Source organism: Ascaphus truei, chromosome 3 (assembly GCF_040206685.1).
Source record: "Ascaphus truei isolate aAscTru1 chromosome 3, aAscTru1.hap1, whole genome shotgun sequence".
In the NCBI taxonomy this organism is placed as follows: Eukaryota; Metazoa; Chordata; class Amphibia; order Anura; family Ascaphidae; genus Ascaphus; species Ascaphus truei.
In genome coordinates, this window is record NC_134485.1 from 161,198,423 (window position 1) to 161,222,996 (window position 24,574).

Sequence of the window (24,574 nt, forward strand, 5' to 3'; positions counted from 1 at the left end):
ACCGCGTGGGCGGCAGCAGGAGGGGGTGTGCGTTGTGCGAGAAATCAGTTGAAACTGATTTCTCGGCGCGACAGCCAGGTCAGCCAATGAGGTTGAACCAGCTCCATGACACCCCTAGGCACGCCCCCCACGGCACATCTACCATCTACATCGCTCCGCGCGGGCGAAGGCTGTATGGCCTTAGCCTTATGTATGTAAACGGAACCAACCACACGTGTAATACATATTCCAGATCGTATGCCTTTAATAATTAACATTATTAACAAGGTTTATCCAAGAGGGATCAGAAAGAGATCCAAAAAGTTGCACTTGTGCCAGTGTATATATGGTATGAAATAGGGATTCAAAATATCCTTGCGATGTAACATCTCATTATATACATACAGATCTGTGTGTGTATGTATGTATGTATGTATATTTAAATAAACACTGTGATCTCTCCCCCCACATGTACGTCTTTCAGGGATACGATCGGGCCGGATCGGCCTCCCCTGCCCAGGCACCGGAGGCGAGTGATGTGTGTGTAATACAAAGACGGTTGGCTCACTACCAAAAAGACGGAGGGAGGGAGGGGGGTGGAAATAAATCATTAGCGATCCAGCCAGAGCATGAACAGGCGCGCGGCTTATCGGCGCTGTTTGCAGCAGCACAAGGCAGGTGAAAGGTGACAGGCTCTTGAAAGCCCAGCTGCAAGAGAGGCTCTTTATTTCCTGTCTGACGCCGGTCCCCTCCCACTTTAACCCCTTCCACGCAACCACCCCCATTGATCAGGCTCTTGCTTAGGAAAGATCTCTCTCCCCCCCCCCCTCTTCCCCTCCACTCTCCTCCCTCTCTCTCTCCATTCTCCCCCTCTCTCTCTCCACTCCCATTTTCAGAATGCAAATGCAATAATTATATATTAATGCAAATTTAAATTCTGGAGCTTGTATGTGCCAGTTGATATTGAGAAACTGCTCTTCAAAGCAAAATCCATGGGTTGCATTGTTCTATTATATATATTATAACATATATACATAGTAGATGAGTTTGAAAAAATACATATGTCCATCAAGCGCAATTTATATACATATAGACATTACAGGGATTTTATACTGTAAAGACTTGGCTATATAAAGTTTAAAAAAAATCTCTATTACCTAAAGTAAGTGGGAGTGCAAGTTCTTCTGGTTAGGAAGTCCTTGCAAGCAAAGTAGTATGGTGGTAGATGCAGCGTTGGCAAGTGGTTTAGGCCGAGTTCAGGGTGCTTACTACACCACGTGCGCGCGATCGGAACAATAACATGGTTTTTAATGAGCCATGTCAGATTGCAATTTCTTGTGGCAGCCAAGTACAGCGTTGTCGCTGCTACATTTTGCCGCTACATCCAAAATTGTTTTTTTGAGGCGGCAGTCGCGTCACGTGAGCTGGTTCCGCGAACCAGCTCCTTGACACGTTGGCCATGCCCCCCCCCCCACGCCCCCAAATGCAGCAACCCGACTCCTGCAGCCTGAACACAGATCGCTGGGCTGCAGGAGTGTGCGGTGGAGGGGTGCACGGCAGCACGCTGCCGCAAAATGCACCCTGAACTCGGCCTTACTCAGAAGCTTGTGCTCGTTTTCCAAACTATTAAAACGGTTTCATTGACAGGATGGCAAAAATGGTAAAGAGATCTAGGGAAGTGCAAAGATGTATAATTGCTGTGGAGCTGTATTACAGTGTAAAGTTTTCAGATTCTATATAGAGATAGCGCCAGGGAAGTAATGATTGAACCTGCCTGTGAAAAATGTCAAGATTAGCACCTTTAACAGATGTTGTTCTCTATACTGTAAATGTGTTAACTTTTACAGCTAATAAAAGGAAGTATCCGCCACAACTCAACAAAAAAGAATTAGTGGAAAATGCAGATTTCAAATTGCCTTAAATGTTAACATGCTATATGAACATATAGGAATTTCAAATAGGGTTTAAACTCTTCTTGTGACGTGAAGTGTTTGTTATTCCAGTTCTCACAATGCAGTTGCACAGCCAGAGAGACCTGAAATGCTTTGGGTTTAAGGCGTTGATCTTTAGTGCATAACCTTGTGGATTCAATTTCAGCCTTTTGCCACTTTCAACTCTCGCTGTGCGACCTTGAGCAGGTCGTATTATCTCACTATACGCCAAGCACCAAATATTACATGGTCTGTCCCTGCATGTAACAGTAATGATATATAATTATTATTATTAAATACATAGTGTTAAGATTAGATAGAGAGAGAAAAAAAGTAGCCTTAAACAGCTTAGTAGGCGATTGATTCTCAGGGATTTCTTATTCCTGGAGAGATTATTAAATGACTCCATCCAACGAGTTGTGGATTAGTGCAGGTTAGGGCTGGGCGATATACCGATATACTGTAATGGTAATATCGTGATACTACTGTCAGTCACCCATAGGAATCATTTGAGTTTTAGGCACAGTTGGCGATCTGCTAAATACGTGGCAGTCTCATAGAAGGCAGATATGCCAAGGTAAAATGGGGTGTCTCGACCCCTCAATAATATCACTCTGCCACTTTCCTCCTAATCCTTATCCCCATCTCTGCTGTCTAGTGAGCAGCGGAAGGAAGGAGCTTTTATATATTAGAAAATAGATTATATTTTATTTGTAAACTCCCTTAACTTGTAGTTACTGTTAAAACTAAAATGCCTTCCAAAAACGTTTACCATTGATAAAAAAAGTGCATATCTTTTTTTCCTATTAAACAATATTTATCATGATAAATATTGTCATTGCGATACATTTCTCAATATCTTTCTCGTGAGAAATTCTTTGCTATTGACAACTCGTGTGTGTGTGTGTGTGTGTGTATACTTTAGAGTGTAGGAATAGTGCATTTGTTTTACAAAACGGGGCCCACAAAATAATTCTGTGTAGCCGGTTCGGCTGGCTAGAAATGCCAGGCAAGGGGTTACACATGTAGTGTGTCGCCGGAGGAAAGTGTCAGGGAACAAGCTGCGTTTTATTAACAGGATTATCGCGGGCGCATGATTTATTCTAGGGCTGGATTTTTTAATTGCTCTAGGGGGAGGCCTCGTTTTCTTGCGAGTGCGACTCCACTTGCGTCCTGCTGCTAAATGCTGGGTTAATAAGTAAGAGGCGGGAGAAAGGGGGGTTGTGGAGGGGAAAGGATTTCAGGCTAACAATCTCGCCTGATTTCTCGAGCCTTGCATTTCAGAGAAATAACCAAGACCGTGATTTAAGACAGACTTGTGAAACGTGGCGCTCATTTAAAAGCAGGGCTTTTGTTACGCTCACGTTTATAGCAGCTGTTCTAGCTCCTTCCCTGAGGCTACCAAATAACTCTGGTCAGTGGGATCGATTGAGATAGTGCCATGTTTCTCTTTTAAAACCTTTTTTCCTAAATAGGTCACAATTTGTAACAAATCCAAGAAGGTTTTGAGAAGTTAGTAAAAAATAAAATAAACAGAGAACTGACTCTATTTGTCCACATGATCTGTTGACATTTGGTACTCCCCAATGAATCTACTCCGAAGCAGATTCATTGGGGAGTTTGTGAGATAGCGCCCCAATCGCACTTTAGGGACGAACACCCATCGTACGGTTGCGATACATTTTAGGGGACAACAAGCAGAGTTTTTCCGAATAAATTATAGCGATCTATGATGAAATGTAACCGAAAAGTCGTAATTTGGTCACAACTCGTGCTGAAATATACCTGCAACAGGCAGCGTCTATGTATTAATCTCAGTATGTCTGCAAGATGAGTGATTTATGAATCATGTGGCAGAAGCTTAGGAGGGAGTTACATTTGCATATTGGTGCAGGTCTATGTATTAAGAACTGGGCGGCTTGCTTTACATTTTTCAAAATGTGACGAAAATCATGTTTCTGGGGCTCAATGCAGAATGGCAACGCAAAAGCATCAGCTTTCAGTTGTTTATATATAGACCGTTTAATGTACAGAGCTTTCCAACCCTCAAAGATGTCTTGTTCAAGTGTACGCTACCCCTACGTAAAAATATATTGTGTAGTATAATTAAATTAACTTTATGGGGCAGGTATATGCATATCAAGATAACGTCATTAGCACCCAAAATACAACTGTGCAGAATTTCCTCTTGGAATCCTGCCTGTGAGAGGTCTCCAATTAAGGGGTTTCCAGATATATCCTACAAAAAGGCACCCAAACCGAGCCCCGTTTTTTGCTACCAGCATCGAATATGCAACTCGTAAAACTTGGCGTGGCTACGGTTTCGATGCGGGAGGAGGGGAGGAACCCCAGGTTTGGGACCCCGTGCTGCAGTTTGTACTTTTGTTAATAAATGAAGGTTGTAAAATAATAAAATGCGTCCGCTGTTTAATCAGCGGGACTCTTCTCTCTATGGCATGGGCCAATAGGGGCACACACATGGAGAAGCACAGCGCTCCTGCTTTCCTCCTGCTGTGACGAGACGCGAGTGGAGAATTAAACAGGCTTCTATTATTATTTTACAGCCTCCGATCGCAGATAAAAAAAAAAAAAATTGCAGACAGCCCTCCACTGTGAATTTTCTTTGCAGCCGTAGGCTTACTTAAAAGGCAGCTGCTAAAGATTGTCAATTTTACCCTTTCCGTGCCAGAGTGAGGCTTGCAAGACATTGCAGCACACCTACAGTATTAAAGGGGTTAATTAAAAAAAACAAAAGAGCAATAAAATGAATTGTCGCCACCTTGGAACAGAATGCAGATTTTTTTTTCCCACCTTTTAGAAAACAAGTAGTCTACACGGTACAGCTTCTTGAGCTGCGCCCCCCTGCATGGGAGCCGCACCGTTTGCGCCCCCCTGCACGGGAGCCGCACCGTTTGCGCCCCCCCTCTCTCAATGACTCGGCGTCAAAAGACGTCGCGGGTCATGTGACATCACGTGACCCCGCCTTGTTGCAATGGCGATTTGTGACGTTACATGACCCAGCGGCGGCATTTGACGCCGCGTTGCCATGGTGTCGCATCGCTGAAGACCGGAAGAGAGCAGGTATGTGAGTTACAGAGGCCTCACGCCTCCCCGGGCATTTAATTTAAATGCTGTGTGGAAGAGCGCGGGGCCTCTGTAACCGCCCGCGCCCCCCCTACAAATTCTCCCACCCCCCAGTTTGCGCACCGCTGCATTACAATAGCGATCACACAAAGGTTTGCCCCTTTTACAGAACTGCAAACACAGTGCCACTGCTTTTTGTAATTAAACGTTTGACTAATACGGTGGTTTTCAGCCTGATTTCCACAAAAAACAGTGCCTGATATTTTAGGTTTAAAAAAAATAAAAAATAATAATACATTTGATGATTCAGCAAGGTTGTTAAATGTTATTCTGTTATGACAAATTATCTATCATTTTGAAAGCTGTTCGTTCATTTATAAAATATATATAATTACCGCGATGATCGTCCTTGATACAGAGTGAGTGGTCAGAGTTCTCCTAAGGGGCCAGATCAAATAACATTGAGAAGTATAAGGGCCACAAGCTTATTGTAATGTAACTTTATGTATAGTTAAAGACTTGAAAATAATTCGATTTCAACATTTTCCAAGCATTTATAACTTCTGTACCATATTTATTTATTTACATTACCTTAACTTACAAGTGAGGTCCAGTGTAAAAAACTGCATTTAACGCCCTTAGCAACAAGTATGAAATTAGCAGGAGCAGAAAGTCTACGGGCCACATGAAGGCCGGCTGAGGGGCCGCGATCAGGGTTCTCACCACTCCGGGTTTGACCCAGAGACTACAGGTTTCGGCCACTTATCTCCGGGCTACGGGTTTAACTGAAAAATCTCAGAGTGGCGGCGGAATCTACCACTGCAAATCCCATCAAATGGCGCCACGTGGCCTGACAAGGAGACACTACGTGACGTCACGCAGCATTACGTTGCCTTGATAACAGCGTCAAGTGATGCCTCTGTACCATAAGGCATCTCGTTGTCACGGCAACTTGACGCCATGTGACGCCATGACGTTACATGGTCATGGCAACGCGCGCCATTTGACATCGATGAGCCATGCTGACTGGAACTTGCAGGGGAGACATGCAGCTGCCGGCAAGATAAATAAATGTAAAAATGTTTCTTGCAAAAAGTCTCCGGGGTTAGCCTTCAATAGAAGGTGGCAACCCTGGACGCGATATAAGGTACAACAGTGTTCTATGGAATCACAATACATTCCTAAAGGGTTTGGCACTTCTTAAAAAGTGGACCGAGACATTGCAAGCTTCTCTTCTCTTGCTAGACAACGCATTGTGTAGTGGGAAGCAGCACACAGCAAACAGCTGCTGCAAGACAATGATCACATTTCTCATAAGCCATAACTTCTGTTTTTAGGCACTGTGAACATGAGCCAGGCCATGCTATAACTTGCACTGGCAAGTTCAGTTTTGGTATGGACTGCTACATTGCAAAAGGACGTGACAACTCATTTTTTAAGAAGTTACACAACTGCCACAAATGCAAAAACTCGGGCGTTTGGAAGCCATAGAAAACAGACATTGTGTTATGATGAACCTAGAGTCAAAATGCTTGTTGTAAATGTTACAAAGGCATTGCACGTACTATATATATCCAATAAAGAATATCACTTGTGAGCACATTCACATGTCTTAGGCTGGGGCCATGGTACCGCAGACCATGCAGACGAACAGACTGTCTTAAAGCAGAGTTCGCGTCCATGCGGGAGGAAGCGGGTGGGGGCGCACAATAAATTTTTTTTTTAAACCAGGGAAACACTTCTAGAACGCAATGCTTCTGTTTTATTTTCAAGTTATGTATACATGCTCATTCTACCATTTGCGTTTAATCAAAATGATGTTCATTCATCACCACCGCCTCACCACAGTTCAAACTGATTTTTTTGGCGCGCCAGGCCGGTCACGGGAGCGGTTTGCCCAATGACGGCGAACCAGCTCCGTGACGTCACTGACATGCCCCTGAAAACGCCCACGGATGGCGCGCGTACCATGGCCGAAAAACGCAGCCGCTTCAAGCATGTGCCTTTCAACCATTAACACCTAGCATACAGTGCTTCCCCTGCAGCAAGGTATTCTGGGAAATTACATGCAAATGAGCACACAATGAATGTGTCACCTTTTGCCTGAAATCCATTTTTACATGGAACCCATATAAGCAGATGCTCTGCTGTTCAAACAGCTTTTAAGCACAACATGGGATTAGATGCAAAGCCAGTCAAACCACTCACAGACATGTTTATGTAAAAATGGATTTCAGGCAAAAGGTGACAAATTGTGTGCTCATTTGCATGTAATTTCCCATAATCCCTTGCTGCAGTGGAAGCACTGCATGCTAGCTGATAATGGTGAAAGGCAGGGTTGCAGACCTGTCTAAGACGTGAATGTGCTCACGTGATATGCTTTATTGGCTATATGCTATCGGTGAAGGTTTTTTGTCACCTTTTTTTACCCACAATAACATACATACATACATATATATATATATATATATATATATATATATATATATATATATATATATATATATATTTTGACAATATTTGCAGATGCTCTACCAAATGATCCACAACGCTAGTCTGGAAGCAAATATTAAACAAGACTATTCTTTGTTACAAAATGACCGCATCCAAAGTTTGGGCCCCATTTTGTAGCCAACCCTGCATTTTGCTATCAGCTGCAAGTGTCTGTGCAGCAAACCACACACCAGAGGTGTTTGGTGTGTTGAAAATTAGCATTCACGGTCATTATCAACCATTCAGCTTTTATTGCAGTTCTGTTACTGAGCGAATAACAGCTTTCAATTTTTGTTTTGCCTGTGACATACAGTATTTCCCTTGATAAAGCTCCAGGTCAAGAACTGAAGGAATATTGCACACAAAACTAATTATTCTGGAAGTCTGTTTACCTGTGTACAAAGTCTCTTTAAATCGGCCGTTACTTCTGTTTGTGGTATTATTGCGAGGCATGTCACAAACAGATTAGTAAACTTAATCCTTGATGCGTGTGAGAATGTACGCCTTAGGCTGCGTCCCCGCTGGCGCTGAGCGTGCTGTGCGCTCGGCACTTGCCACTTTTACTTACTGCAGTCTTTATGTGGAAGTCCCCGCTCACGCGGTGCTCGTGCTCGTGCGCGGGCACGCACACTCACCCAAGCTTGGCACTTGAGCAGACAAAAAAAAAATGACTTTGAAGCACGCTCAACTTGCCCTCAATGCCCTCCCGTCCGCGCTTGCAAAATAGCAAGGACACCCGGCGCTCATGCTTAGAGTTGGTGACGTCACCGCTCTCAAGCATGAGCGCGGTCAGCGCCAGCGAAACTGCATTAAAAAAATATATATGATATAATCACATTCTGTGTGTCACACAGCAGGAATGAGTTGAACACGGTAGGTGTGAGCAGCTTACTTATTGGCAGGTACATAGGGTGACCCACCTGATTTTATGTTACCAGGGAAAGGCTCAGACAGTCCCAGTTTTGCAACACATTCGCTATTAGATCTATGTAATTTCTATGAAAGATACCAAATTAAAAAAACATAAGGATTGGCTTGCGCCTAGTAATCTAGATTTGGGACATTGAATTTTAAATACAACAGACATACACTGTGACTAGCTGCTGACTGCAGGTTCAGACTGTATTGAAGCTTTCAGTTTAGCACTCTCTCTTGAAACGTAATTTTCGCTTATTGGTATTATTCAGCACTGTTGTTGAGACCGTTTCTGGTAATATCAAGTAAGATAAAAACAGGTCTGGTTTGTAAAGGCTCGTTGATTGTGAAGATGAGCATCAGATTACCAAGGAAAGGCTCTGCCAGTCCTGGTTTGATAAACGTAGGGATTATATTTTTTCCCGTTTTCCATTGTTTTAATTTCATTAAAAAAAAAAACAGTGTTAACAATGAAAAAAAATTGACACAATTGAATTGGGTGTTTATTGATGCACTTTCTAGTTTCCATACTCCCCCGTGATGCCTTAGTCTCGGACCTGTGGAGGTGGCATTAAAAGGAAAAGGAGGCTTAATTTCCAGTGTTTATCGGTTTTAACCGAATATGCAAGATGATCAGTCGGTGGTGGGGTTTTTTCCGGTTAAAACCTAAAATCGTAATCCCTAGATATACCCCATCACTAAGGAACACTACCTATGGGATAAGAGATGAAAACACAGCACTGGCTGGGGCCTGCTCGGCAAATTGTAACCTGGAATCAAATAGTCACCCTAACCTTAATGAGGCATTAGCAGGGTCCCTAACCGAGCTCCCACAAATTAGCGCAAGTTACATGAAGGCAACCTCGCTCCGACAGAAAAGCGTGCGCGATGTGTCAGCCTCTAACTCAGTCGGAGTGCCTGATCGTCATTAGTCCCACACATATTAAATATAGCCTTTTATTTCCTGCTGGAGCAGGGGCTGCAAGCGCAAGCCTTTTATTATTCGTATTAATCACGCATAACGCTTCCAGCTGTCCCTTCAGGGCTTGGATCGCTCACAAGACAACCCCCTGCTTTATCTCTAAGCAGGTTGTCTGTTTTTACGGAGGGGGGGGCTCTAAACTGTTGGGTGATGTTTCAATCTGGATCCCCCCCACCCCGTAACCCTTACAGTGATCGGTTCTCCTGCGACGCCACTGCCAGTGAATGTGTTAAACGCTATCTGTAGGGCTTTGTGTATCCAGACTCCAAGTCCCACGGCAGAGACGTGACACTGATGCCACATAATCTGGAATAAATTCTCGTTTGTCTAGGGAGCAGCTGGCCAGCCCTTGCTTTCCTAGGGCTGACACAAAGAGAGTTAACTCTTTCCGCTCCCAAAGTGTTACATCGCCATTCTGAACGAAGCGTACTTCGGGGCCATATTTATTCAAAGCCAGAAGATACCTTGCGGAGCATTCACATGCAGGGGGCCGGCAGGTGCTTTTTTAGCACCGGAAGGGGTCTTGCAGCATTAAAACCGCGCAGTAAATGTGGGCCGTGGAGGGTTACTTGAGCAGAAAACAGTCATGTAAAATGAGTCTGTCAGGCTCAATTTACTGCTATTCCTGATATCTTTTTTTTTTTTACACATGCATTAGCTTCTAAACCATGCAAAACCGGAGCAGCCAACACAGATCTTAGGCTGAGTCCATGGTGTGGCAGACCGCACAGAGGCGTCCACACGGGGCACGATCAGATTGCGTTGAGGCATTGATCGCGCCCATGGACCGTGCTGGCGCACGCGGAGGCAGGAGGGGGCACGCGTTGTGCAAGAAATCAGTTGAAACTGATTTCTTGGCGCGACACGCAAGTCACGTGAGCGGTTTGCCAATGAGGGCGAACCAACTCCGTGACGCCCCTAGGAACACCCCCCACGGCCCATCCACCTGGAGAGGGAAAGCACCCACTTCACGCGGGTGACTTCACAGCCTCCGCACGCCTCCGCGCGGGCAAAGGCACCATGGCCCAGGCCTTAAGATCCTCCTCAAACACATGACTAAATCAGCATACTCAACATAGCACACATTTTTTGCTTATGAAGAAGGCGGTCAAGTAGAATATGCCCTAATAATTCTGCTTTGGGAGTACTAGTGATTTGAAATAATAGGCAGGGGGCCACAGAAGTACATCTTTGAACTATTTTTTTGTTTTCAACCTGATTACTGTAGCATTATTTCAACTTGAACATAAAAGTCATTATGTATGGCATATTTTGTGGTGTTTTTTATTGTAAAGGAATGTGGTAAATGGTCAAGAAGTCGTTACACAACTGAGTGCTTCAACTTTATTGCCATCTCTAATTGGGACCACAGCCTAAACCAGCGCTAACAGATTACTGCCTGTGTCAACTCTGTCTTTGTATCTGATTCTGCAATCTCAAACACCCTCCTCCCCGCCTTTGCCTTCCTATTATCGTGAATCCCTAACAAACTAGATCTGTATTTGTTTTGCTCTGCGCAGCTTCCTGAAACTGAATGGGAGGGAGGAAGGGTGAATTTCAGTATTCAAAAAAAAAAAAAAAAAGCGGAACATACATACAGTACACATTTTGGTAAAAATGGTCAACTATCTATCCGTTCACTAACCAAAGTTACCCAAAAGGGATCTATTGTATAATACTGTAGTTCAAGTAGCAAAATAGTCCACGGCTTTTAAAGAGAGTATGCAGATCACTAAAGCGTTGGGGGTGGGTGGAAATGGTGCATTACAAATAAAAAAAATAAAAAAAAATTAAAGGAAAAATGTGTTTTCCATCATATGGATCAGATCAGTTAAGGGAACATCTAGACCACAACTGATCCATCCAATGCTGAACGGTCTTGTAACAAACTCCCTTCTGCCGCTGAATGGGTTAAGCGCGCATTAAGACACACGGGCTGTGCGTTACTTCTAACGCACGGCTGGAGCCCTCTAGCTGTGCATTAAAACTGTCAATTCACAGCCCGGAGTGGTTTATGGCGCTTATGAAATGGCCCATCTTGCCTAATTGCTTACATATTCATATCTTTACTAAAGACACGTTTTACTGTTATTCTTTAGGGGTTTTTTTCCTCCGCGCTGTCACGTACTGCCCAGGTCTGAAGAGGATAATGCGGAATGTGCAACCAGGGAAGGATTGCATTTCCGGGCTCCGTTCCTAGCAGTGCGTCACACGCATGTAAAGAACAGATCTAAGCCAAATTGCGGGAGATAACAGAACAAAATAATGCTGCTATTAGTGAAGCCAGCAAAACACTCATCAAATATTTTACCAGAGTAAAATCGTTCTCAGTCCTGGGTTATTTACACAGTGGATCAGGGAATGAATGCACGGCCTCTGAGAACAAATACACTGTGTTTGAAGCTGCGGAGTCTGGTTCAAATCCTCGTGTCAGCTTATTCTGACCTTGGGCAAGTCACTATCTCCCTGTGCCTCATTCTAAATACATCGCTATGCAAGAAAAAAAAACGTATTATTTTTTTTGTGTGTGTGTGTGTGTGTGTGTGTGTGTGTGTGTGTGTGTGTGTGTGTGTGTGTGTGTGTGTGTGTGTGTGTGTGTGTGTGTGTGTGTGTGTGTGTGTGTGTGTGTGTGTGTGTGTGTGTGTGTGTGTGTGTGTGTGTGTGTGTGTGTGTGTGTGTATATATATATATCCTGGCTGCAAAACAGGGCCAAAAACAGTGTTAGAAATAGATCAGAGGGGAAAAAAATCTATTTTCTTTCAATATGATTCCTTTTCTTTGTTAAGCATGGTGCTATTTTATGCACAGCTTTTCCAACAAGTTTTGCAGCCAGGAGACTTTGCTAAACAGGCCAGAAATGCACCAGAACCCCCCCCCTCCCTATAATGCTTAATGTTTTTTTAAATAAATTAAAGTCACAGCAACAAGACTATCTTAAGACGCCCACAAAAAAATGCCAATTAGGTTTTTTTGTCTTTTAAACCCGAACGGGTTTGTTTTTACTTAAAAAAATAAAAAATAGATTTTTAAAGATGCAAAACGAATTTATAACAATTTTTCCTAAATGATATCACCTTTTTTTTATGTTTTGCAGGAGAATACAAAATGGCTCTCATACGCTCTCAAATCGTTTTGCTGTGTATTTATGAAATATCATTAGCATCATTTCTGGGGACAAAAACAGAGGGGGAAACCTTCCCTGAATGTTTTTTTTTTATTATTTAAAAACAAAGAATAAGTTATTGATGGATTGCAACTTTTAAAAGCTGAGAAGTGAAACAAAAAACACTTATTTTGTACATTTATTTTAAATATTTAAAAACACCTTTAAAGACATTCAGCGCTAGAATGGGCCAGGATTGGACAGGTAATACATGTGTTGGTGGGTATTACCATCCTTTATTTGTATAGCACCCACATTTTCTGCAGCGCAGAACCATGTCGGAGGATGTACACCATTGTTTGACAAAAGAGACTTGGATTGTAAGCTCTGCAGGGCAGGGATTTCCTTTCATACTGTTTGATCTTGTCCGTTGCACTTATTGTATTATAATTCCCTGTACTGCATGGGCTCTCTTGTTGTCGCTATATAAATAAAGATATACATACAACACTAAGCCAAAAGATGGGTAGAGTTGCAGCACTTTCTTGAGAGGTACAATGGGCTGCACAGTCCCCAGTAACCTTTCTGTGCCCTGATCGCTTTGTGTTGAACAGTTTAGTGAAGGAGAGAAAAAAAACCCACCAGTCAGAGGCGGCTGAACAAACAAGTGATTGCCAGAAGTCCTTATTTGATCGCAACAGAGACAGAATTAACTCTTTCTAGCCACAGACCCTACTCGCCAAGAGAGGGGTGGAAACAAAAGCATTAAGGGGCCCATATTTCGAAAGTGACATAGTGTAAAAAAAAACAATAAGTGTATTTGAAACGTGTATTTTTTTGCCCATCCAATGGTTATTGCTTACTTTGTATACTTCGGAGAAGTTTGAATTTGTTTAAGGAAACTTGTATCCTTAGACGCTCTATAATATTTGAACCGATAATTAATTAGTCCTTTAAAAAGTAGAAAAAGCAAGAAAAGCCCGCATGAAATGGCAAGGGGCTTTTTAACCCGTTGGCTGCCAGCCACACACACTGCTGGGCCGATGCTTTCAGGGCCACCAAAAATAAAAAAGATTGCCCCAGGGGCCTCTGGAGTTTTTAACCTGATTCAATACTGATGTACAACCCAATACTCACTAAGGGGAGGGGAAATATGGTCATCCAAATGTCACACTGGGATTTATTTATCCGTCTTTTGGCTACAAAAAAACTTTTTTCCTTCATAAAATCAGGTGCATTCTTATTGAAACTAATGGGATGTCTCCCTTGATAAACGTGGTATAGCATTTAACCCAAGTCTTGCAGCCAGGAGACTAATAAATGACCCCCAAGGAGTCGTGCTTTTCATTAACCTTCTAGATAACCCTTCTTTGGCATCTAAATGTTCAATTTATTACACTAAATTGGCCCATTTACTCACTATTAGCCATTGAACTCAACTGCTGGTCTGGGTGGAGGCAACTAGCATCGTATGCGGAGTGATCAGCTCAATACAGATCTGTTTCATTATTTGAGAGAGCAGTGGTTTCCAACATTTTTGTGGTTAAGAAACTCTACGGGAAATTGTGCAGAACCCCAACTGTCTCTAACAGCGCGCCTGAGATTAGATGTATTGTAAGGAACCTCGACCCTCTCTAATAGTGCGCCTGAGATCAGATGCATTGTAAAGGAACCCCAACTCTCTCTAAAAGTGTGTCTGAGATAAGAAGCCTTGTAAATTCTTCTGTATTTGGTACAATTTTCAAATGACCTGAAAATTGCACGGAACCTTTTAGGGATGCCCGGGAACTCAAGGGGGCCTAGGAACCCTGGTTGAAAAACACTGAGTTAGAGGATGCGGTCTTGTGATTTCACTTTGATAGCCTCTCCCACCACAGCCTCATGACGAGATGATTGTGACGAACCCCTTAGGGGTTAACAGCAACACAATGTTTCAATAGCACTGCCATTCCCTTCTCTACTTCCTGGTGAGCAGCACATAAGAGCCAAGCCCCGTTGTGTCCTTCGCAGAAATGGTCATAGGGATCAATAATAATATGTGTGCTGCCACCGTTGCTTTCCGCTTATTAAAGTTTGCAACTGACAAAATCCCCCCCCCCCCCCCCCCCCAAGAGAAAGCAACACCACAATGCAACACTTACCTACAGTGTGTTAATGTTTAACTCCTAATCAAGGATGGGCTGGCACAAAGTGAATGGCTGTTATTATTCCATCCTCATGGTGCACTCAGTGCTTTACAGAGCCAATATACCGGTACAATAGATGGACAAACTACACATTGCATGTGGGTCTTATCTGCAGAGATGTGGATGTAAGACGATCAGTGGGAGGGAATTCTGTTGGGGATGTGATCTATAAAACCAGGACTATGCCTCATCATCTGGAACCAGCCACTCACCCTTCGAGACAACAGATGCATGTAACTTTTCTGCTGCTATTTTGCAGCCTCTTCCGCAGAGAAGGGGCATTTCAATCTGATTACAAGCCCCCAACCTCCAGCACATTCATCTTATATACAGTCACATTTCATCCCTTTAACTAAGTTTACCATCCCCTACGAGTGTGTGTTATATAATCCATTTGGCCATATTGGTGACGTTTCAGAAAATAGTTCTGCATTTATTGTTGCGGTTAGGTTTGGTCATCATTATAATAATTCTAATAATAATTATTTATTATAAGTAAATCTAAATTATAAGTATAATTATAATAATAATTATTTATTATAAGTAAATCTTTAGACACGCTGCAGAATATGTTGGCGCTTTACAAATAATTGCTAATAATTACAACCCGTAGAACTAAGCATATATGTTAACGATTTATAGATGGGTAGCAACTCCTTGTCATTAGGCTACGGCCCCAGTGTCGGCACTACACGCGGGCCTGCCAGGTTGGCTCTGTTCCCCGGTCTGTGCAGCTTAAGGCCGAGTTCAGGGTGGATGCTGCGGCCGCGAGTGTGTATGCGCGTCTCACCGTGCGCTCCTGCAGCCCAACGATCTCTGCCTTGGCTGCAGGAGTTGGGTCACGGCGTTTGGGGACATGATGGGGGGGGCGTGGCAAACGTGTCATGGAGCTGGTTCGCTGAACCAGCTCACGTGACGCGACTGAAGCCCCAAAAATCATTTTGGGTTGTAGCGGCAAAAAGTAGCAGCGTCAACACTGTACTTTGCCGCCGGTGGAGTTTTCAGTTTGAAAACTCCCACCGAATAACCCGAAATTGCGACGGACGTGCACGTACATCACGTAGCATCCACCCTGAACTTGGCCTAAGGCTAGGTCCCCGCTGCCTGCTGCAGCACGCGCTATGGCGTGCGCCGCAGGGACAAGAACCGCCCCTCAATGGGGCCGGACACACTACCTACCTTGGCCGCTGTGCGGCCAGATTTTTGTGATTTTGTGAAGACAGTAAAAAACTGTCTTCAGAACTGGCGACGGAGCGCTGGCCACGCCCCTGGGTGGTTCAGCCAATGAGGGCGAACCTGCCGGGTGACATCTTAGCCGCAACCCCGCCTTCCCCCCCCCCCTTCCCCTTGCAGCTCTGCACAGACCGGGGAACAGAGCTGCACGCGCCACCAGCCTGGCAGGAGCGCGTGTAGCGCCGACACTGGGGCTGTAGCCTAATGACTATAAATCGTTTACATACATGCTTAGGTCTATGGGTTGTTATTATTAGCAATTATTTGTAAAGCGCCAACATATTCCGCAGCGTCTAAAGATTTACTTATAATAATTCATTATTATAATGATGACCAAACCCAACCGCAACAATAAATGCAGAACTATTTGCTAAAACATGTCACCAATATGATCAAATGGATTATATAACACACACTCGTAGGGGATGGTAACCTTACTTAAAGGGATGAAATATGACTGTATACAAGATGAATGTGCTGGAGGTTGGGGGCTTGTAATCAGATTGAAATGCCCCTTCTCTGCGGGAAGAGGCTTCAAAATAACAGCAGAAAAGTTACATGGATCTGTTATCTGGAAGGGTGAGTGGCTGGATCCAGATGAGGCATAGTCCTGGTTTTATAGCTCACATCCCCAACAGATTTCCCTCCCACTGATCGTCTTCTGTCCACATCGCTGCAGATAAGACCCACATGCAATGTGCTCTGCAATTCATTTCATGCAGAGACGGGTAGAGAGGATGCACCGTCACGGGGCTTTCCAGAGGTCTCCAAAATCCCCCTCCCCACACATCAAGGTGATCGATGACACAGAACCCTAAGGTCGCTCTATAAAGCGGGTTAGGCGAAGGGTTTTTTTTTTTTTTTTCCCTCCGGGTTGCTGAATATACAGATCGGTGAGATCTCATTACACGCAACAAGATCTGTTTCCATGCGGAACCCACTAGTGTCCTTATACATGAAGACATGAGGGATGGAAGTAGGCGGACAGCATCTATGCATGCATTTCTATTTATATAGCGGCCACAGTGTACTTTACAACAGAGACCGTACAGGGACTTAAAATAATAATACAATAAATGCAACAGTCACAATAGGGAAGGAAATCCCTGCTCCGGAGAGCTTACACTCTAAGTGGTATCTTGGGAAATTTACGGACAGCAGGTGAGGGAATAAGTGCGGTATGGGGATCTGGGGTTATCCATGATAGTAATGTATGTTAATGGTTTTGAATGTACAGCACCCCCACCCAAAAAATAAGCGCTGTGTTCCTGCATAAAGGAGGGGAGCTTCCTAATAAACAGGGACAAGGTGAAAACAGGTAGGGGGGGGGGGGGTGGTGTGTGTGTGTGTGTGTGTGTGTGTGTGTGTGTGTGTGTGTGTGTGTGTGTGTGTGTGTGTGTGTGTGTGTGTGTGTGTGTGTGTGTGTGTGTGTGTGTGTGTGTGTGTGTGTGTGACACATATACACTCTTGCAACACCAGGATATAAAACCACATTCTAATAACCCTAGTAGAATCAAACAGCTCTGCAAACAAACATATATATTTTAAGGCATTTAAGGAGAGAAGGATTGCATTTCTAATCACTTTGAGCAGAGAAAGAGGTACAGATCTGATATAGTGTGATGTGGCAAATGGTTCCCATCCGCGAAGTGCGAGAGGAGAGGGGGGGAGAGGAGATAATGCGAGGGTGCTGTGAAAAGGTGACACCCAAATGTTAACAGGCAGCCCCCCTCCTCGTCCCACTTGCTAGACTCGGCGCGATCTCCGCTATAACGCGCTGTGCGACCCGGGCGCACAAAGGGTTAAACTCATGGGGAGATCGCCGCCAAATCACAATGCACAAGGGGAACACAGCGCAGGGAGCGTGCGGGACCTTTCCAACCAGGGGGTAACTTCCGCCGGCTTCAATACCTCTCCGGGGGATCAATACCACTGCACACACCCTACTGGGTCATTGGATCGCAAGCTCTGTGGGTCGGAAATCCTCCTCACAGCAACACCCATCCCCAAAATATTCTTCCGAAACGTGCATCTCACCCCCACGTCTCCCTAGCAAAAACACGTTTAACGCCATAGCGCGGACATTGTTACAATTATACAGTGATGTGGTGCAAATATACAGGGAGATGGTGCAAGTATATAGTGAGATGGTGCAAATATACAGGGAGATGGTGCAAGTATATAGTGAGATGGTGCAAATATACAGGGAGATGGTGCAAGTATACAGTGAGATGGTGGAAATATGCACTTCATCTGGTTGCTCACCCTGCACCTTATCATTACCACCCGTGACTTGAGAGTCACCGGCGCTGCGCACACAGGAGACAGCGCGATGTTGGCACATGGCGCAATAAAGCGCAGTGTGTGAGAGCTGCGTGACTCTCCTTCCCCAGGCACCAGCCCTGACCGGGTCAGAGCCGCGAGCTGGGAAGATCGCACCCTCTCACCATCGCCCCTTTCCCATGATCACAGCAGCTCACCTGCAGTCCCGGGGATCTCTCTGTGCGATCAATCTCTCCCCTGTGCACAAGCAGCTTTCTATGCGGCGGGGGCTCCGCTCCAGCACCGACCCTGCTTGCAAATTCCCACCTGCACAAAGCAGCTCGGTCTCAGCATCATTGCAGATATATATATATATAAATCCCCCTTTCTCACGATCTCTCTTCCTTTCCGTCCCGTGCAGCAGCAGCAACCAAGGAGAGGAAAAAAGCCTCCACGGCTTGTATGGATCGAGTATTAAAATAATAATGTTAAAATAATGTTGTTTGTTTGACAGCCGCAGATCGCAGCAAAGTTTATTATTGTTATTTGTAGGACGGTCTGCGCACCGAAGAGCTGCTGAGAGACGATCAGGTTTCTCCCCTGTCCCTGGCTGGGGGGAGGAGGAAGAGGTGGGGGAGGAAGGAGGGGGGTGTGCGAGGTCAATCTCCAAAGCCCCCAGGAAAGAAGAAAGAGGAGCGGTGGGAGGCGGTCGTCTCCTCCCCCGGTGTGGGAGGAGGAGGAGGGGGGGGGGGCGGCTGCTGCTGGAGCAGAGGAAGGTGAGAGTTGGGGGGAAGGGGGGGGGCGTCGCAGGCAGCGGGAGCAGCTGTACGCAGTGTGCGGGTTGCATGCAAAGTGCACAGGCGCTACTTACCCTGCTTGCTCTATGGGGGTGTCTCACTCCTAGCCCGGCCTCTCTTATTCTGCCTCTTTAAATACTGTCTCTTCACACCGACTCTCTACTTCTGTGTGGAACTTTTCTGTGCATGTCTCATTTTTATTCCCTTGTGTGTCTCTTCGTATTCCCGCGTGTCTCTCTTCTTTTATTCCCCTGTCTGTCGCTCTCTTTTTATTCCCGTGTGTCTTTTTTTCCAGTGTGTCTCTACTTATTTCCGTGCGTCTGCCTCTAATTCCCGTGTCTCTCCCTCTCTTCTTATTCCCTTGCGTCTCTTTTTATTCCCGTGTGTCTCTTTTTATTCCCGTGTCTCTTTTTATTCCCGTGTGTCTCTTTTTATTCCCGTGTCTCTTTTTATTCCCGTGTGTCTCTTTTTATTCCCGTGTGTCTCTTTTTATTCCCGTGTGTCTCTTTTTATTCCAGTGTGTCTCGTTTTATTCCCGTGTATGTCTCTCTCTCTCTCTTTTCTATTCCTGTCTCTCTCTCTCTCTCTCTCTCTCTCTCTTGTAATTCCCGTGTCTCTGTTATTAATATTGTATTTGTGTGTCTCTCACGCTGTAAATGTTACTCTGTGTCCTTGCAATCATTACTGTCTATCACTGTCTTTATCTGTGTCTCTGTCTCTGCATGTCTATACTCGCGAGGGCTGGAAGTAGGGGTGCAAGGAGAGGGCGCAGGGAGGGTTATACATGAGGATCATGTATATAGGTTACTGGTTTTGTATGTGCAGTACAGCACCCCCACCCAAAAAAAATAGTTCCTGTATCCTGGCTTTACTTTATCTCCCTGTTCTGTCTCACGCTTATTTTCATGTTCCAACCCCATCTCCTGATCTGTAAGTTTCTCAACTCATCTGTTTTGGGTGTCTCTCTGTTGCTGTCTTTTTCTATGTGTGTTTATCTGTTTGAGTCTCTCACTGTCTGTCTCGTCCGCTGATGGATTTCTGAACCCTTACCCATTTCTGTCTCTTTCTGCACCTGTGTTTTTTACGCTGTGACCCCTATTCAACATTAAATAAACCCATCTTACATTTGCTCTGGAATATTTACACCCCATTTAAATAAACAATGACCTAAATACCTTACTTTGGCTGCGGTTCACCAAGCCATTATGTAGAGCATCGCACCCCTATCCAGCACCAGCGGTAACTGCTATTGACTTGAATGTCATTTATTGCTGGATTAGGGTGCTTGATGAATCTGGCCTTTGAGCCTTAAGCAGCCGATTGCAGTTTGATCCCCTGAAAACTGCCATTGACTTACATGTTTTGGCACATCACAGTAGGATTGACCGCTACCGAGCTTATTGAACAAGCCTCTTTGATTCCTATTGTGAAGTCTTCTGGGTGCTGGTGGAGAGTTCAACTTAATCTAAGTCAGTGTTGTTCCAACAAACCCCATGGCATCTCTAAAGGGTTCACTGAAATTTTAAGGTAATTTGAAAATGGTGCCAAATACAGAAGAATGTGCAATGCATCTGATCTCAGACTGGCTATTAGAGAGGGTTGGGGTTCCTTACAATGCATCTGATCTCAGACACGCTATTTGAGAAGGTTGGGTTTCCTTAGAATCCATCAGACATTCTGCTAGAGAGGGATGGGGTTCCTTAGGCTGCGCTTATAGTACTGGATATGGCGACGGCGCACTGCTTCATCACAAGTACTTGAAGCTGTTGCCGGTGCCCATAGTGGGCATGACCGCGACGGCGCTGCTCAGCGACATGGCGACTGAAATCGCTGAAGCCAAAGATTTTTGTCTTTGGCCATCGACGACAGTACGACGTCAGCATCACGAGCAGTTCAGCCAATGAGGGCGAACCGCTCGCGTGATGTCACGTGCCACGCCTCCTGAGGTCTCCTGCACCTCAGTGCAACAGTCGTTATAGTGACGACGTGTGATGTCACACAGTCCCATAGCTGTAGCCATTACTATAAACTCAGTCTTACAATGTATCTGATCTCAGACATTCTGTTATAGAGGGTTGGGGCTCCTTACAATGCATCGAATCTCTGATGCTCTATTAGAGAGGGTTTGGGTTCCTTAGGCTGCGCTTATAGTGCCTTGCGACGGCGATGGCGCTCCGAAACAAATACAACCACTCCGTCGCAAGTACTTATAGTAAGAGCGACGGCGACGGAGTGACGTCGCGACAAAAAATTTTGAAGCCGGGTAAATTTTATTTTTTAGAGACAGTCTAAACGACTGTCGGCGACGTCATCGGTCGCGTCGCCAGCACTATAAGCGCTGCCTTACAATGCATCTGATCTCAGGCGTGCTATTAGAGAGCGTTGGGGTTCCTTATAATGCATCTGATCTCAGACACGCTATTAGAGAGGGAGGGGATTCCGCAGAATTTCACAATATATTTATAGGCGTCCTTAACCAAAAAAAACTTGAAAAACATCTAAGTGAATTGGACTAAAAGTCTTCAGGATGAGGAAGACCGTTTCACATCATATTGAATATGGGTCTTTGTGTGCCTCTACTCTTTCTCCTGTCTCACTGCCTGTCTATACATGCCTCACATGTGTCTTTTTATCTATCTCTTTGCACTTGCGTTTGTCACAGGTTGTTTATTGGTCTAGCACCCTGTCTGCCTCTCATTCTTTGTCTGTCAGTATTGCGCTCACTCTCTGGCTGCATGTGTTGATATGTGTCTTTTTCTCTTTCCCCTTCCTCTGAACCGCTTTCAGTCTATATCTGTCACTATCTTCCTGTGCTTACATATCTTTCTATTTCTGACTGTTCCTCTGTTATTTCCCTACAGGCGTCTGACTTTTTCTGTGTATGTCCGTTTCTGTGCGGTTGTGACCCTTCTTTTAACCTATATTATTTTTGAGTATAATCTTTACCCTGTACGCCTGTCTCTATAAACACCTGTCTCAGTATGTCCGAGTTCCTTTGCCCCTGTACGTGAGTGCAGTAACTATATTTTGTGTGGGGGAGCTGTACATATGAAATGATTAACACATGTAAAGATGTATAAGCAACCCCCCTATTCCCAGCCCTCGTGTGCATAGTATTTTTACTTCCCACCTAAATATCTCTTGCCCTCTCTCTTTCTTAGTATTACTCCCCGTGTCTGTGTGCACCTATCTCGCTCTCTTCTTATGTATGTCTCTTTACGTGGCTCAACGTCTCACTCTTTTCATCTCTTCTCGGTGTGAGTCTATCTCTGCGCATCTTTCTGTAACAACCTCTCTTCCACTGACTCGTTTCATTGTATTTTTTGTCTCTGTATCTTCTGAGCATCTCTTCTCTCCCTGTATCTCTATGCTTCTGTGCCTGTCTCTCTTCTCTAGATGTATCTCTCTGTGCCGTTCTCTCTTCTTTTCCTGTCACTCTCTATGCATGTGTGACTGTCTCTCTCGTCTCCCTTTCTCTTTCTATGCGTGCGCCTGTTTCTCGTCTGTCTCTTTCTGTGTGTGCCTGTCTCTCTTCTCTTTCTCTGCGTGTCTCTCTATGTTCTCTCCCTGTCTCTTTCTACACGTGTGCCTGTCTCTTTCTATGCGTGTCACTCGCTCTCCATGCGTGTGTGCCTCTCTCCTCTGCTTATCTGTGTGTGTGCCTCTCTCTGCTTCTCTCTATGCGTGTGTGCCTGTCTCTCTTCTCTCTCCTCTCCCTGCTTCTCTCTATGCGTGTGTTCCTCTCTCTTCTCTACCTGCTTCTCTCTATGCGTGTGTGCCTGTCTCTCTTCTCTCTCCTCTCCCTGCTTCTCTCTATGCGTGTGTTCCTCTCTCTTTCCTTGTCTCTCCTCTACCTGCTTCTCTCTGAGTTGTGCCTCTCTCTCCTCTACCTGCTTCTTTCTATGAGTTGTGCCTCTCTCTCCTCTCCCTGCTTCTCTCTATGCGTGTGTGCCTCTCTCTCCTCTCTGCGTGTGTGCCTCTTCCTCTCCTCTCTGCTTCTCTCTATGCGTGTGTGTCTGTCTCTCTTCTCCTCTCCCTGCTTCTCTCTCTGCGTGTGTGCCTCTCTCTCCTCTTTGCATGTGTGCCTCTCTCTCCTCTCTGCGTGTGTGCCTCTCTCTCTCCTATCTACTTCTCTCTATGCGTGTGTGCCTGTCTCTCTTCTCTGTCCTCTCCCTGCTTCTCTCTATGCGTGTGTTCCTCTCTCTTTCCTTGTCTCTCCTCTACCTGCTTCTCTCTGAGTTGTGCCTCTCTCTCCTCTACCTGCTTCTTTCTATGAGTTGTGCCTCTCTCTCCTCTCCCTGCTTCTCTCTATGCGTGTGTGCCTCTCTCTCCTCTCCCTGCTTCTCTCTATGCGTGTGTGCCTCTCTCTCCTCTCTGCGTGTGTGCCTATTCCTCTCCTCTCTGCTTCTCTCTATGCGTGTGTGTCTGTCTCTCTTCTCCTCTCCCTGCTTCTCTCTCTGCGTGTGTGCCTCTCTCTCCTCTCTGCATGTGTGCCTCTCTCTCCTCTCTGCGTGTGTGCCTCTCTCTATCCTCTCTGCTTCTCTCTATGCGTGTGTGCCTCTCTCTCTCCTCTCTGCTTCTCTCTATGCGTGTGTGCCTCTCTCCTCTCCCTGCTTCTCTCTATGCGTGTGTTCCTCTCTCTTTCCTTCTCTCTCCTCTACCTGCTTCTCTCTATGAGTTGTGCCTCTCTCTCCTCTACCTGCTTCTTTCTATGAGTTGTGCCTCTCTCTCCTCTCCCTGCTTCTCTCTATGCGTGTGTGCCTCTCTCTCCTCTCCCTGCTTCTCTCTATGCGTGTGTGCCTCTCTCTCCTCTCTGCGTGTGTGCCTCTTCCTCTCCTCTCTGCTTCTCTCTATGCGTGTGTGTCTATCTCTCTTCTCCTCTCCCTGCTTCTCTCTCTGCGTGTGTGCCTCTCTCTCCTCTCTGCATGTGTGCCTCTCTCTCCTCTCTGCGTGTGTGCCTCTCTCTCTCCTATCTACTTCTCTCTATGCGTGTGTGCCTGTCTATCTCTTCTCTGCGTGTGTGCCTCTCTCTCTCCTCTCTTCTCTATGCGTGTGTGCCTGTCTCTCTTCTCTCTCCTCTCCCTGCTTCTCTCTATGCGTGTGTGCCTCTCTCTTTCCTTCTCTCTCCTCTCTCTGCTTCTCTCTCTGCGTGTGTGCCTGTCTCTCTCCTCTCCCTGCTTCTTTCTATGCCTGTGTGCCTCTCTCTTTCCTTCCCTCTCCTCTCCCTGCTTCTCTCTATGCGTGTGTGCCTCTCTCCTCTCCCTGCTTCTCTCCCTGCGTGTGTGCCTGTCTCTCTCCTCTCCCTGCTTCTTTCTATGCCTGTGTGCCTGTCTCTCTTCTCTCTCCTCTCCCTGCTTCTCTCTATGCGTGTGTGCCTCTCTCTCCTCTCCCTGCTTCTCTCTATGCGTGTGTGCCTCTCTCTTTCCTTCTCTCTCCTCTCCCTGCTTCTCTCTATGCGTGTGTGCCTCTCTCTCCTCTCCCCGTCTCTCTATGCGTGTGTGCCTCTCTCTTTCCTTCTCTCTCCCTGCTTCTCTCTATGCCTGTGTCTCTCTCTCTCCCCTCTCCCTACTTCTCTCTGCCTGTGTGCCTCTCTCTCTCCTCTCTCCCTG

General features: G+C 45.4%; 1 protein-coding gene across 5 annotated transcripts in view; it reads right to left on the minus strand.

Annotated features, from left to right (window-relative positions):
- The window catches only part of BCOR (BCL6 corepressor), a 126,100-nt gene that overhangs the window by 44,764 nt on the left and 56,762 nt on the right, over positions 1–24,574 (minus strand). The window contains exon 1 of one of the 5 annotated variants that reach the window (XM_075589688.1): positions 19,040–19,061. The exons of 3 other annotated variants lie outside the window; for them this stretch is intronic. The gene's annotated coding sequence lies outside the window, so the exon portion shown is untranslated. Of the gene's footprint in view, positions 1–18,386; positions 18,852–19,039; positions 19,062–24,574 lie in introns of those variants that run through there. One more of the 5 variants, XM_075589685.1, reaches the window with a different exon arrangement.